The following is a 14654-nucleotide window of genomic DNA, read 5'->3' as shown; positions in this document are numbered from 1 at the left end:
GGATGGATGGATGGATGGATGGATGGATGGATGGAGATGGATGGATGGATGGATGGAGATGGATGGATGGATGGATGGATGGATGGAGATGGATGGATGGAGATTGATGGATGGATTGATTGAGATGAATGGATGGATGGATGGATGGAGATGGATGTATGATTGGATGGAGATGGATGGATGGATGGAGATTGATGGATGGATGGATGGATGGAGATGGATGGATGGATGGATGGATGGATGGATGGATGGATGGATGGATGGAGATGGATGGATGGATGGATGGATGGATGGATGGATGGATGGATGGAGATGGATGGATGGATGGATGGATGGATGGATGGATGGATGGAGATGGATGGATGGATGGATGGATGGATGGATGGATGGATGGAGATGGATGGAGATGGATGGATGGATGGATGGATGGATGGATGGAGATGGATGGATGGATGGATGGATGGATGGATGGATGGATGGATGGAGATGGATGGATGGATGGATGGATGGATGGATGGATGGATGGATGGAGATGGATGGAGATGGATGGATGGAGATGGATTGATGGATGGATGGATGGATGGATGGATGGATGGATGGATGGATGATGGATGGATGGATGGATGGATGGATGGATGGATGGAGATGGATGGAGATGGATGGATGGATGGATGGATGGATGGATGGATGGATGGATGGATGGAGATGGATGGATGGATGGATGGATGGATGGATGGATGGATGGAGATGGATGGTGTGGGAGAGGAATGTCATGACATTCTCTTTACATGTCAGAATTACATTGTGTGCCTTGTTGACTGGTTCATATGAATATTGTTGATAGTTAGAATGAGCTTGTTTACGATTACAGGCGAAAGCTAGGCGCCTCCAGAGAGGGCCACGTACGCTTGTTATGATAAGACGGTATAAAAGGGTATCACAAGATGAGCTCGTCGGACATTTTGTGGACATTCTGTATGCATATTTGCTTGTTCAATAAACTCCCCATTGAAAGGCTGGCCGACGCATATTCGACTCCTTTTCTCCACAACATAATGGTGACCCCGAATTCGTGAGATTTTGCAGCTGGATCCCGGCGGAGCGTGTCCTTTGTGCCCCGACAACCGACATAAGCTGTAAAAAGCTGGCAGGTTGGATCTTTTTCCTACCATTACGCAGCTGATTTCTGTTGGTGGAGCACAGCTGACGGGCTTGTTCCGGCTTCCCCAAATCAAAAGACCACAGGAGAGAGAGGACGGATTCTGCTTCGGTAAGCATTTCATTGTTTACCTCTGCGCAGGGGGGCTGTTGAAATTGTGGGCCAAGGGGAGCCAAATGTTTGAATTAAGATAAAAATTGGGTAAACAGCAGCTTATGTGAGTTGTAAAGCAGACAGCTGTGAGCAGTTGGTCTGGCTATTGTGTTGTTGTATTTTCTTTTTTTGTGGTAATTTGAGAGGGGTCTGGCTGCAGACCTGCACTCTCAGGACCCATGACCTGCACTGTCAGGACCCTTCGTTGGAGACATGCACTGTGACGTCACCTGCACTGTGAGGACCGGAAGCGACAGGCGAGTTTACCTGAAAGCACGTATTTTTCATTCGCCATTTGAACTGTGGAGACAACGAGGTGAGTAAAAGTCGAGTGAAAACAACTTTCTTTCATACGAAGAAACAGAAACAGTCTTTATTCACTGGAACGTTACGTTGCACACTATATACTGTAAAGTTACATTAATTTTAAAGAATAATTTTTTTTAAAAACTTTTGGCTAGTCTTTAGCGTTGTTATCGTATCGATAGTGCTCACTTAAATGTGCCATTTTTCGAATCGATAGTGCTCACTTGTGTAATTTTGTTTTACTTATTGCAACATTAATTGTCTCTTACAGATGCATATTTTTCAATAACTATATACTGTAAAGTTATATTAATTTTAAAGAATCATGTTTTTTACTTTTGGCTCGTCTTTAGCGTTGTTATCGTAGCGATAGTTTTTACTTAAATGCGCCATTTATATATATATATATTATTGTTTTACTTATTACACGTTGTAAAGGACCACACTAGTCCTTGTATGTGTTTGTTTGTCTGAGTAAAACTACCTAAATGTGTTTGTTTACATTCCATATTTTTCTACAAATATAACGCTTAATCAAAATATTTCTATTTTTGTGTGTGCTTTAAAATGACTGGTGTGTGAAGTTATGAGTGAATCTTGAATGTATTTTGGAGATTGAATTTTGTCCTTTGCCTGACACCGTAGCTCCACAAGAGGGAGATCTGTAAAGGTAGCCAAACAGGTGTAGGTAACGAGGGAGCGGCTTTGCTTTGTTTGAGCCTGAGCCACAAACTTTGATCTCCAGGCTCCAGCTTAACTTTCTTCATTTGCACACACAAAAAGGGACTTTTGACGCCTGTTTTAAACAACGGAAGAAAAGATTATTAAGCATCCTTGGTGAGCGCAGTGAGGTATGTTTGTTTGCTTTCATTGAAACATTGTATCTGTATGTAACTTTGTATCAGTGTGTATGTATTTGACTAGGCCTAAATGACTTTAGAGTAAATTATTGCCTTTGATGTTTTTAATATTGATGAACAAAATATGACAATTGTACTGTGAAGACTGTATGGTGATTTGATGTTTTGTTTGTATACCCCAACACACAGTTTTCACGGTGCTAAGGTGAACCTGATGATTCTGCTGCAACAAAAATAAAAGACACCTTGAGCATCTGTCGAGACTCTCTTTTGGAATCCAAGGGTTGCTACACACGTTATTTGTGTCTTATAGATGCATATCTCAATAACAACCGCCGGCACTACGCCCATGATCAAACGCTGCACGTCATGTTGCAAACTTTTTCACTGCCCTCTGTGCCTACGATTTAAGCCAGCTAAATTGTCGAAGCTGCAGAGCCACATGGAGGTACACACAAAAGGTGGCATTTTATTTAAAGGTAAGCATAATCTATTTGTCTGTTTGTTTGTACTCATAAGTATTAGCCAACGCTACTAACTTCTGGCAGGTTGTGGTTTGGTTTGTAAAAGGGTAAAAGGAAAATGAAGGGAATGTAGGTTGCAGTGAAGAACATCTGACAACTCACTTTTCTGTGTGTCTTACTGTTCTGAAATGATGTAGACATCATTTGTTATATATTAATTATTTTTGTAATTCTGTGTGCATTAAAGATTTCAGCATTAAATTAAAATGATTGTGCTTTATTCCTAGTATGCCCTTTACACCACATTGGATGCTCCATACGACTTTTCTGTTGTAAGTTGATTCATGCATCAAAGTAAGCTCAACATTACAACAACAAAACATTTATTATGACATAGTGTAAGGTTGTTGTTTTTTTTTTTTGTTGTTGTTCTTGATCATTTTCCAGATGGACTTGCCACTGTTGCGACAGTGGTGGTGTATCCTCCTCATAGAAAATTTTGACCTGGGAAGGTGAGACTGCAAAGATTTTGTTATTTGACTTGAAGTTGACAAGACGTTTTTATTTATTTATATTGTTTAATCATTTTTTGAGCTATGGAAAGCTGTTCGCCCACTGGACAGATGCATCAAAAGCCCTTCTGCGAGGTGTGGTGCCACCAGTGTTTCGGCTAAAAAGGACGATTGGTGACATTACTGAGGTCAGATTTTTTTTTTATTTTGTTTGAGTTCTGTCTGAATTTTTCTTTTATTTCTGGTCAGAAACAATATTTTTTTGTACTGAAATTGTGGGGTCACTTTAAAGAATATGCCATTCACAAGATAAGGTCAGACCTGCTGTCTGCAATTTATAAATAAAGTGTTTAGATAATGTGTGATTGGATTTGACATTTGTTGAGCTCTCCAATGGTTCTAGGTCGACCTATTAGAGGAGGACAATGATGGGATCTTCACTGTTTTTCTTTTTTTTTTTATATATATATATATATATATATATATATATATATAGCTTGTGTTTTTAATATTAAAACTTATCATTTTGCTTATCTATATTTTCAGGAAGAAGAGCAGCAGGCAGAGGTCTCCAAGAGAGCCAGACTTGCTGATATGGACACACCGGTGGAAGGCGTAAGCTTTTTCACAGTATCTATTGGTCAGATACTGTTGGTGTGGCAGCTATAGTACAGACATCTTTCTTTCTGTCTTTTCCATAGGACTCGGTTGAAGAGCGCATACTTCAAAAGTATGACAAGCAGAGTGGGTTGAGGCCAACAAACAACTGTTCTCTGCCAGAGTGGACCTGCCTGACGTTCTGGGCATGGGGGAAGAGGAACAGGCAGAGGCTGCTCTGCAATTTGGGAAGTTGTGGAAGGAAGAACTGGATGAGGATGAAAGGGAAGCGATCCTGGAGCCTTTCAAAATTATATTTCACAAAATAAACGACATGTGGATATTTTGTGAACAGGTGGTCGACAAAATCCCAGATTTTTTGTCATATTGTGAATGTTTGTCAGAATAAACATTACAGAACATTTGATCATGTTGTGACTTGGTGTGTTTTTTATGTCCCTTAATATCCCTTAATAATTTGATTATACTGTAGATATCAAGAGTTAGGGTACTATTTAGTGGTACTAAGGTGTTCCAGCAGCACAAGAACATATATATTTTTTTTATTTAATCTTTATTTTACCAGGAAAATAGACCCGTTGAGATTAAAAATCTCTTTTACAAGGGCGTCCTGGCCAAGTAGCAGCACAAGTTACTTAATTAAAATTTCCGTTGCATTAAAATAAAAAAACAAGTAAAACAATAACAAATTAATTAAAACAATTACAGACAAGGGACTCGGTCTCAAGTGTTCTCATCCTGGAATTAAAATCACTCAAAGGAATCAGTTCCGTTAATTTCAAATCCTTTTGTAAATTGTTCATTGAGGTAGGAGCAGAAAAAGCAAAGGCCCTTTTTCCCTGTTCTGTACGAAAACAGGGGACAGAGAGTAGCAAATGGTCATTGGAACGCAGACCATAAGAGCCAATGTTCCTTACTGTGATTAGGCTGCAGATGTAGGGGGGCAGTAGTCCGAGTATTTCCTTGTATATAAAAGTGTACCAGTGAGTGAGTCTCCTGGTAGCCAGTGCAGGCCATTGTACTCTGGCATGTAGTTCACAGTGATGGGTTAGAGCCCTGCAGTTAGTGATGAACCTCAGGGCAGCATGATAGACAGAGTCAATCTTACTCAGGCATTGAACTGAAGCGTTCATATACAGGAGGTCTGCATAGTCTAAAATGGATACAAAAGTTGCAGAGACAAGGCGCTTCTTAACATCAAAGGAAAAGCAGAATTTATTTCTAAATAAAAAACCTAGTTTTAGTTTAAGTTTCTTTACAAGGTTTTCAATGTGGGCTTTGAATGTCAGCGTGTCATCAAGCGAGATACCAAGATATAATTGGCAAAGATATAGAACCAAACATGAAATTTATGGTGGTTAAGGATAAAAATACAGAATAATACATAATAATAATATATATATATATATATATATATATATATATATATATATATAAAGAGCAGTGCGATAAAGTCAAAATGAAATGATAATGAAATAGCAGTGACTTACTCTGTAGTACACAATAAAATAAATAGCAGTGACTTACTCTGTACAATAAAATGTACTGTATAGGCCTATGGCATCTTATGAGATGTTGGTTTATGAATATGAGCCTAAGAGATTAGTTTACAATAAAAATAAAAACAATATACAATAGACCGGGAATTGATAGATTTTATGTCGTACTGTTTACTAATTAATTCATTTGAGGAAAACCTCTTGAAAAATGTAGCGTTTAAAAACGTTTAAAAATACGTGCTTCCGATACACACGCTTTTATTTTTAAATTAATCCACTTCCGGTCCTCACAGTGCACTTCCGGTCCTCACAGTGCAGGTGACGGTCTGCAACAGGGTCCTGACAGTGCAGGTCTGTGGGTCCTGACAGTGCAGGTCTGCAGGTCTGCAGCCAGACTCTCTTGGGTAATTTAGAAGGGCTAGTTGCTGCGCTCCGGCAGGTAATGAATCGGGTGAATTCAAACTGGATTAATGAATAAGCTTTAAAGAAGCGGGTAGGTTGTTGAGCACATAGGCGTCGATTACGGGGGGACGGTGGGGACATGTCCCCCCCACTATTTATGATTTGAATTTTGTCCCCACGACTTTTAAAAATGTGCTCTGATGCGACCGAAAAAAAATCCCCACATTCTCAACCGAAATCGTCGAGTCTAAATCATGCGATAGGCGCGCACGAACATGTGAAAACCCCAATTTGGTATTTAGTCGTTTGATTTGCCGACTGTGAGCCACTGTAGAAACATGAAGTTGTAAAATGACGGCGGAGTCGGTGCATTCCAATGACGTCACACCAGAGGTCCGTTTCACGAAGCAGGTTTAGTGAAAACTCTGAGTTGATTAACCCTGAAATGAGAGAAACTTTTACTCAATAAACCTTGAGTTTCTCTCTGTCTCCGCCCTCTTTCAGCCATTTGATTTCCTCATTCATTCAGTCAGCAGAGCGAGTTCTTCTACTTCTAGAAGTCCATCAGGCACAGCAGGAGGCGACTTTTTTCACGAACATGTCCTTTAGACAACGATCCCGTGGATGAAGGTGCAGCATTACTGCGCAGAGAATTAAATATTCATCAGGAGATGGTTATCAGACCGCGCATAGATTTTTGCATTTCCAGACAATTATCTTTTTGAGCGGCACCATCGGAATTTTGTTGGGACAAAAGAAAAAAAAGACATAAAATACAAATAAATATTTTTATGAATAGGCTTAAAAAAAATTATATAGGCCTATTATATTTTATAAATGTCTTGGGGGTGGATTCCCTCCGGGGATTCCCTCAGCCACTGCACTTATTTCTAAAAACGTATTGAAACTCGCCGTATGAGCGCATTAAGATTTCCAATTCGAGGTTGGTGAAAAACGTAGCCCCTCCTCTTCCCCGTTGCCATGGTGACTCGTCGAATCGGGGCTCCATTGATGCTGGCTTTTTAAAGTTGTGGCGCACACGCTAAACTCAAGGTCCTACTCAGAGTTGATTAAACTCACTCAAATCAGCGTTTCTGGAACCGAAAACTCAGAATTTTCTATCTCAGAGTAGAGCAACTCAGAGTTCAGGAACAGACTCAGAGTTTGTTGAACCTGCTTTGTGAAATGGACCCCGGGTAAACCGCTTTCCCGGCGAAACTCATTTAGAGCTACTTCTACACAAACAAAAATGCAGCGTTTCTTCGCAACTTCGCTGGTGGTTCTTCCAAGGATAACTTTAGAGGATATACACAGGATCGTGGAGTCACACTCACCAACACCACAGTCCAGGCTGAGGAAAGGGTACAAGTTATTTGTGGAGGAGTATATACACAGTTATCAAGGTAAATTGTCTGACGTTTTATTTTTATCAGTAGGCTACTCAATAGCCTTCCACATTCATGTTTTGTAATGATAAGCAAACCATATACGATCCATAGAAATCATCTGAAATATTGTCTGTGTGTGAAATGTGTGTTAAATATTTGTCATGTGTAGACTATAATATTATGAATATAATTTGCCATGGTGGCTATGAAGTCTCCGTGTGCAGCGTTAGCATTTTAGTATTAGGTTAGCCAAGGAAACGTTAAGCTAGTTATTTGCTTGTTTTTTTTTTAGCAACTCCTGAAAATAACATTCTGTATATGCTCAGTGTCAAATGTAGTTGGTGGAAAGGTGGTAGTGAGAGGCTCGATGAGGAGGAATGAGGAGCCCCACAGACTACAGGTTTCTGCTTAGTTATAGGGCCCGTTGGCCGAAGTCTGTGTTTGTTTTGATAGTCTGTCCGGACTAACAACTGCAGTTGCAGTTGCACTTTTCCCCTTTCTTACAAACAGTACAGTAGCGTAATTAATTAACAGTAATTAATTCATGAATAAATACATACTTTCGAATCATATCATAATGATATGGAAACATGAAATTAAAGGATGTATTTTATAAACTCTGTATGCGTTCATCAAAAAAAGGGCCGCTTATTAAACATGACGCTGGAATCGATCTAGAATGCGTTACTTTTTAATGTGCTGGATGGTGGGTGGTCCGTGGGGGGCATAGAATGCATTACGTTTTTTGTCCCCACCACTTCTAAAACCAAACTGACGCCCTTGGTTGAGCAACCGCCAATGGTGTCTCTTGCGCCTATCAGCCATCCTTCAATGCATTGGGGGGAGGAATACTGACGGGAGTACGGGGTACATTAGACTCATTAAATATATGTGGAAATCATTTTCACTGGTCAAGGAGTAGACGAATACTGATAATTGATTGACTGGCGAACTTAAAAGTTTGACGGTTGGATCAATAAGACTTTCTAGAAAACTCTGAAATGAAAAATCCAGTTCTATAGGGGCACATTTTAAATATATGTTTATATCATTTTATATCTGCTTAGAACTCTTTGGAGTTATCCGAGACCTCAGTATAAAGACATTTTGAGAAGAAAATTAAAATTCGGTTATGAATTGGCCACAGGAGGTTATTATAAGAGGTCATAGGGAAGCTGATAAAGTAGCTACACGTCAGCATCTGTTGCTTTGGTCAGAGACCATATCACAAGGCTTGTAGAGAAAACACATTTTGTATTTCATATATTGCCTACACCAACATCTCCTGAAAAATTAAAAGTCTAAATGAAAGAAATTGATCATTTACAACTGTGAAGATTTGAACGGTGTGTTATAAATTGGCTTTATTCTTAGACTTTATATATTCATATTCTGTAGTTCTCTAGATAATCTATGTTCCTAGTTTTTGCGTTACACTCTGCTCATACAACGCAAATCTATGTCCAACACTTTAAGATGACGTAGCGGGATAAAATAACTGGGTCAGATAAAGCGTCTCTTAGGACAGATAGGTCTGGTACAGTAGATGCACGCCTGAAACAACACTCACACACACACATCGCTTATCACATCCAAAGAACATGACAAAGACGGTGGATGGCCTGCTCACATCATGAGTAAATATTCAATGATCCGTCGTCAAATGTAGGTACAACCTCTGAGATAAAGGTGAACATAAATATGAAATGTTTCCGGATCTCGGGACTTGGTCGGACGGATTTCATGCGAGAACTCTGTCTCTCCAAGTCCAGCGCTGATACTTGACCTGTGACCTACAATAAATACTTTGTTTAACTTAAGACTGCTCCAACTGGTTCTTGGGCTTCCAATATAAAGAATCGGGTCTAACAGCTGGTGCCGTGACCCCGTGAATTGGACTGACTCCGAGGAAGGACTGCCGGAGCTGATTGAGGGGGTCACTTTGTTCAGACAATTCGAGGGGCCCGAGAAATAAGGTAAGCAGAAAAACCTCTTATATATGAATATATGTGAAATTTCTGCACATTGGACAAGCTAAATTAAGTTGTCTGAATTAAGATGTCCCCTGATCAGTAAAAATCAAAGCATAAATTTACTGTTTGTTTGGTTTATTGAGGGGTCACACGTAAAAGTATAAAAACACATAGTCTCACATAGGGAAAGAAAATAAGTGTCCTGCAAAAAGTTTAATTCGAACAAATAAAAGAAACCGTGTGAGAGGTTTTCTTCTAAATTGGTATCCTCATGGGCAGAGTCCGTAAAAACGTCCGCAGCTCAGTGGTTAGACTAGAAAAATAAAGTGTTAATCCTCATGGGAAGGGTCGGTAAACTAATCCACGGTGGTGGTCAGACTGATAAATCATAAAGGACACAGGGCAAGAGTTTGTTATTTTTAATGAAACTGTGGGGGTGGTTCGCCATTTGAAGAGATTTTTGCTGTGACAGAAAACAGATCTCAAGTGGTTTGTGCATATTGGGGTTGGAATAGAAAAAGGGGGGAAGTAAGATAGGGTGTTTCAGAAATTGGTGAAGTAAAACGAGTGGTGGACTGGGAAATGACCCCGAGCGAATCAAGCGCACAGGAGTTTTAGGCTTGTGTAGAAGCTTCTTGATACGGGTCCTACCACTCGGGCACTGAGCCCTTCACCCATTCTGACTAACACGTGTAATAATATCTAAATATGTCACAAACAATGATCAATGAGTGGAAAACATGTGAACCCGGCTCTTTGCGGTCGGTACTATTTGACACCTTGACGAGATGGAAAAAAAAAAGGTCCCAAAAGAAGAAGAAAAAAAGGGGACTGATAGGTTTGTAGATTGGACTAGAGAGATGCAAAAAAGAGGAATGTTTGGAGGATGCTGGGAAGGGGCTTTGCCGAAGCTGAATGAGTTCAGTATCTTCTTAAAACAAGCAACCGGAAGTAAAGAACATGCAGTAACACAGCTAAAAGAGGCAGGCATACTGCAAAGAGCGAGAGCAGATAGAGAAGAAAAAAAGGCATCAATATTTCTTGCGGACTGTCAGTGTTTTTTAGGTGAAGTTAAATTCTCCTGTCACACACAGTCCTCTGCACAAATACAGCACCTCATGCCAGCAGGGCCGCAATCTTCTTCAGGGACACATCCTGACACGCAAAAAGATAACACACCCCTTCCCAACATAACTGCAACGGAGGAGAGACACACAACTCTGCCTCCTCCTTCTCCTCCTCCCTCTTATGCTGAAGCTTGCATGCTATTGGACGCGGTCCAGACACAGTTACACCACGCTATACGTGCTACGTCAGGAGCACTGCCCAACTCTACACCACTTTCCTACCCCCACCAACCTGCTGCTCAGCAGAACAGATCTCCAGTCAGAAGAAATGATAAAAATAAACACCGTCACTCAAAGGGAAATGATAAGTGTTATCAATGTGGAAGATATGGCCATTGGGCCAATGAATGTCGCCAAAGACAGCACTTAGAACAATCAGAAGGAGGGACTCCACGATATAGTTACCCTCCTCCACAACGGGGTCCCCAGCAAGCCCCTCCCCACCCCTACCCAAACCAGGATTCTTGGCATCAGGCCTCTGGCTCCCATCGAATGCTACAATAGGGCGTCCCAGGACTTAATAAAATCTTGTGCTTAGAGGTGTGTTAACACTTCATTGGTTAGAATTTACAGAGCTGTGATGTGCATTGTTGTCTATGAATAGATCCGATTGGGAGCATCTGGTTAGGGCAAAAGTTGGGGCAACACCTTTAGCTTGAGTCACATCAAAACAGGTTGAGCATTAACCTAGCTCTAAATTAACAATAAAATAGCATTTATGGTATTAGCAATAAAACTAATATCAATCTAACTCCAAACTAACAATCACAAGAGCAACAAGCCAAATTAACCTAGCATCAAAGTAACATTTTTTTTTCTCCCCAAAGGTTCATTGACAGAAATTAATTTTTTTTCCAGCATCAACTTTGAAGTCACTAATAAGAGACCTAAATAAGAGAAAAAGAAAAAAAAAAATCAACAGGGTCGGAGGCTTGGCCTGAGGGTTCTAACTAAAGATCAGCTGTGCAGCAGCATCACAGTAAATAATGAATCACACAGATTAAAAGCTCCAAACACTTTTTCAGATAACTGATAACCTCCAAGCTGCTCCATAATGTTATTAGTTGTTCTCTTTGTCATAAAATACTATCACCCTAAGAGTGTCTCATCTCAAACCTGCTTCTTCTTCTCTCATTCAGCCTGAGAGCGAGGACAGTCCAAACAATACGTTTATCTACAGACTCTAAGTGATCATTGGCCGGTACTTTAAGAGTACAAGAACTACATAGGAGAGATACCAAAGTACTTAGATAAACTAAAAACAGCTTTTCAATGCAAGAATCATAGTGAAGAGATAAGAAGCAATAAAATGTCCAAAATAAATCCAGGAAAACAAGACATTCATACAAGTTGTTGCTGAAATAAGATTTACACAAGCAGAGCGTTCAGAATATTTCCTCCTTTGATTGAAAAGCTGTTGGAACAAAAACAAATGTTCTACAAAGTGAGACTTTATGATTTCCACCTGAAGCAGGACTGAGATCAGACAGTCAGACCATGTGACATAGGTTGAACAATCAGGATTTAACAGCAAGGCCAGACAGTCAGATGTCAAACAGCCAGTTATCATCTTAAAGCAGTAAAGGTTAGCCGTTATTATTTTAGAGATCATATTAAAATAACTCCAAAAATTTAGCTGATCTAAATAGTTCTCCTCTGCCTCTTTTCACCAATTCTGAGTTAATAGTGATCAATATCCATATATCATTTAACTATTTAACTGCAGCAGATCTATGAAACAATTAAAATGCTCTCTTAACAAAGCAGCAAAGTGCTTTATAGAGAGGTTTAAAATAGGTTAGATTATTAGGATATTAACAAAAACACAACAAAAGGCGCTACAGGCAGATATCACCAATAGCTTTCTTAAAGAGGAAAACTCTGAAAGACATTTAAAGACAGCTGCAGTGAGACTGATTCATAACAAGAGAAGATAAGGTTTGTTTTTATGACGCATTCAAAAACAGCCACAGTGACCAGAGAGCCGTACAAGAGAAACAATATATCAACACGATTAGCAGTTTCTAACCCTGCAGATAAATGATAATTGAATTAAACAGTATAGCATTGGATAGAATTGATGAAATAGAAATAAAATTCTGTTTGCAGTTAAAGAGATGCCACTCAACCATAGTAACAAACTGAGAATTTTAGAACATTTAAAATAATTAGAGGTCTGAGCCGCTCTGATTGGAAAAGGTAGATTAATCCGTTTATAAGAAAAGTTTTTGTGAGCTCAGCCGGTGCCCTGTTAAACACCTACATCAACTCAAGAAGCAGCTGCTCCAACTGGAAGGCAAGACAATGAAAAAGAGAAATAAGTCATTAAATGGCTTACAAGATAAATTATTCCAATATTTGGGGTACCAGAAGTGATAAGATCAGACAATGGTTCTCACTTCTCTTATGAAGAACTAAGAGAAGTGGAACAGATGTTTGGAACTGGACATAAGCTCGGTGAAGTCTATCACCCAGCTTCACAAGGACGAGTGGAAAGAGCAAATAAGAACCATCAAAAAGGCCCAACAAACTCTGTGCAGACACACTGTTAACTTGGGCTGAAGCTCTCTCTATGATGTTAATTAACCTGAGATTTACTCCAGATGCCACCATGAATGTTGTCAGGTTGTCCCACATGAGGCCTGGACAGGGAGAAAAAACTCTGTCCATTTACTACTGCACCAACAGGCTCACCCCCTGTTACCACAGTATGAAAACTTGTGTGAAGATGTGAAACAACTGAATAACACGGTGATGAGTATATCTCAACAGGTTACAGAAATGCTCACTAAGGAACAGGACCGCCATACTTCACTTGTTGAAGTAGGAAACTGGGTCCTAAAGAAAGTCAACAAACATGACTGGTCCTCTCCTCTGTGGACGGGACCAAACAAGGTAGCTGCAGCTACATCGGATTGTGTAAAGGTATGGTTGATAGGAGACAGACTGAGTAACTGTAGGCACAAGACTCACTGTACTCATGCTCCAGATCCCACCGAAAAAACACTGACTGAGGAACCTCACCTACTGACAAAGACTGCATCACTGGGACTAAAACTCTGAACTGACCACTGACGATGAAAACAGTAAGAAAACACTGCGTTGGAGATTAGATTGTAGTACCACAGTGGCAGTAACATCAATGGTTACAATCACTGCAATGCTCATTTTCATTCTCCGCCTGGGGTGGGAGAGTCGAACATGAAAAGCTCAATAGGCAATGTTTCTGATTCAACTGGAGCCGGAAAAAACTTAATGCTAACCACAAACATTTCTGTCCTGCAGCAGAGAGCAGCACAGGAGCAGAAACTGCAGCGGAGATGTTCGGCAATGAATTGCTTCTCAAGTTTTCCCAACAAAATTCTGTGTGTGTTTTTGTCTTCTTTTGTCTTTGTTTTGTGTTGTTTTGTGTTGTGTTGATGTGTTCTCTAAATGATTTGAAGTTTTTTTCCACAGCAAAAGGAAATTGAAGGTACTGAATTCTGCAGTAATGCTGCACAGCATTGAGTTATATGAGCACACAAGGGTTATATCAACTGGCCAGTTGTTTTGTTTTGGGTTATTTCATTTTACTTTATTTTATTTTATTTTTATTTTTTGTTTTATTTTATTTGGTTGTTTTTGTTTTGGTTTGGGGGACATAAGAAACATGATGAATTGGGCACTAGGATTGAACCTGTGCCCACTAGTGAGGACAAGAAAGACATGTCCTGAGTATAAGATACAGGGCTAATGAAAATTGCTCTGGTGTGCTGCATGATTTGTTCTCCGACTAATTATTAATCCACAGATTCAGAACCACTACAGGACTCACAGCCAAGCTACGGACAAGGAGTCCATCTGAAATTCTGGAAGGCCGTGCCCATCATGCCAAGATGATGGTTGAACAAACACACAATCTTCAAGCACTGTCAACATAGCACAGCGGAAATTCTCTCTTGAAATTGTCCTAAAAACAAGATTAGTTAGGGAAAAGGGATGCTGAAGATCCCTCAGGAAGTGACGTACTGGTGACCTCTCCTTCCAAGATTAGGTCCGGATCAGAATGCTGAACTGATGTTCAGCCATGAGGAGAACCGAGCACCAAGCAGTGACAGGATTGGACCAGAAGAGACTACACGACTCGTCACGTGGACATCATAAAAAAATGTATTTGTTCATATGTTGTATTTCATGTAATCATTAAGCTGATT

General features: G+C 40.0%; 1 long non-coding RNA gene across 1 annotated transcript; it reads left to right on the top strand.

Annotated features, from left to right (window-relative positions):
• The first annotated feature begins 2798 nt into the window (after positions 1–2798).
• On the top strand, positions 2799–4067 carry LOC142383025 (uncharacterized). Its single transcript, XR_012769990.1, has 5 exons — positions 2799–2957; positions 3230–3274; positions 3390–3454; positions 3537–3642; positions 4001–4067. It is a non-coding gene; the product is annotated as an uncharacterized LOC142383025 (long non-coding RNA).
• Positions 4068–14654: the final 10587 nt, after the last annotated feature.

Source organism: Odontesthes bonariensis, chromosome 6 (assembly GCF_027942865.1).
Source record: "Odontesthes bonariensis isolate fOdoBon6 chromosome 6, fOdoBon6.hap1, whole genome shotgun sequence".
In the NCBI taxonomy this organism is placed as follows: Eukaryota; Metazoa; Chordata; class Actinopteri; order Atheriniformes; family Atherinopsidae; genus Odontesthes; species Odontesthes bonariensis.
This window is presented reverse-complemented; position numbering and strand designations above follow the sequence as displayed.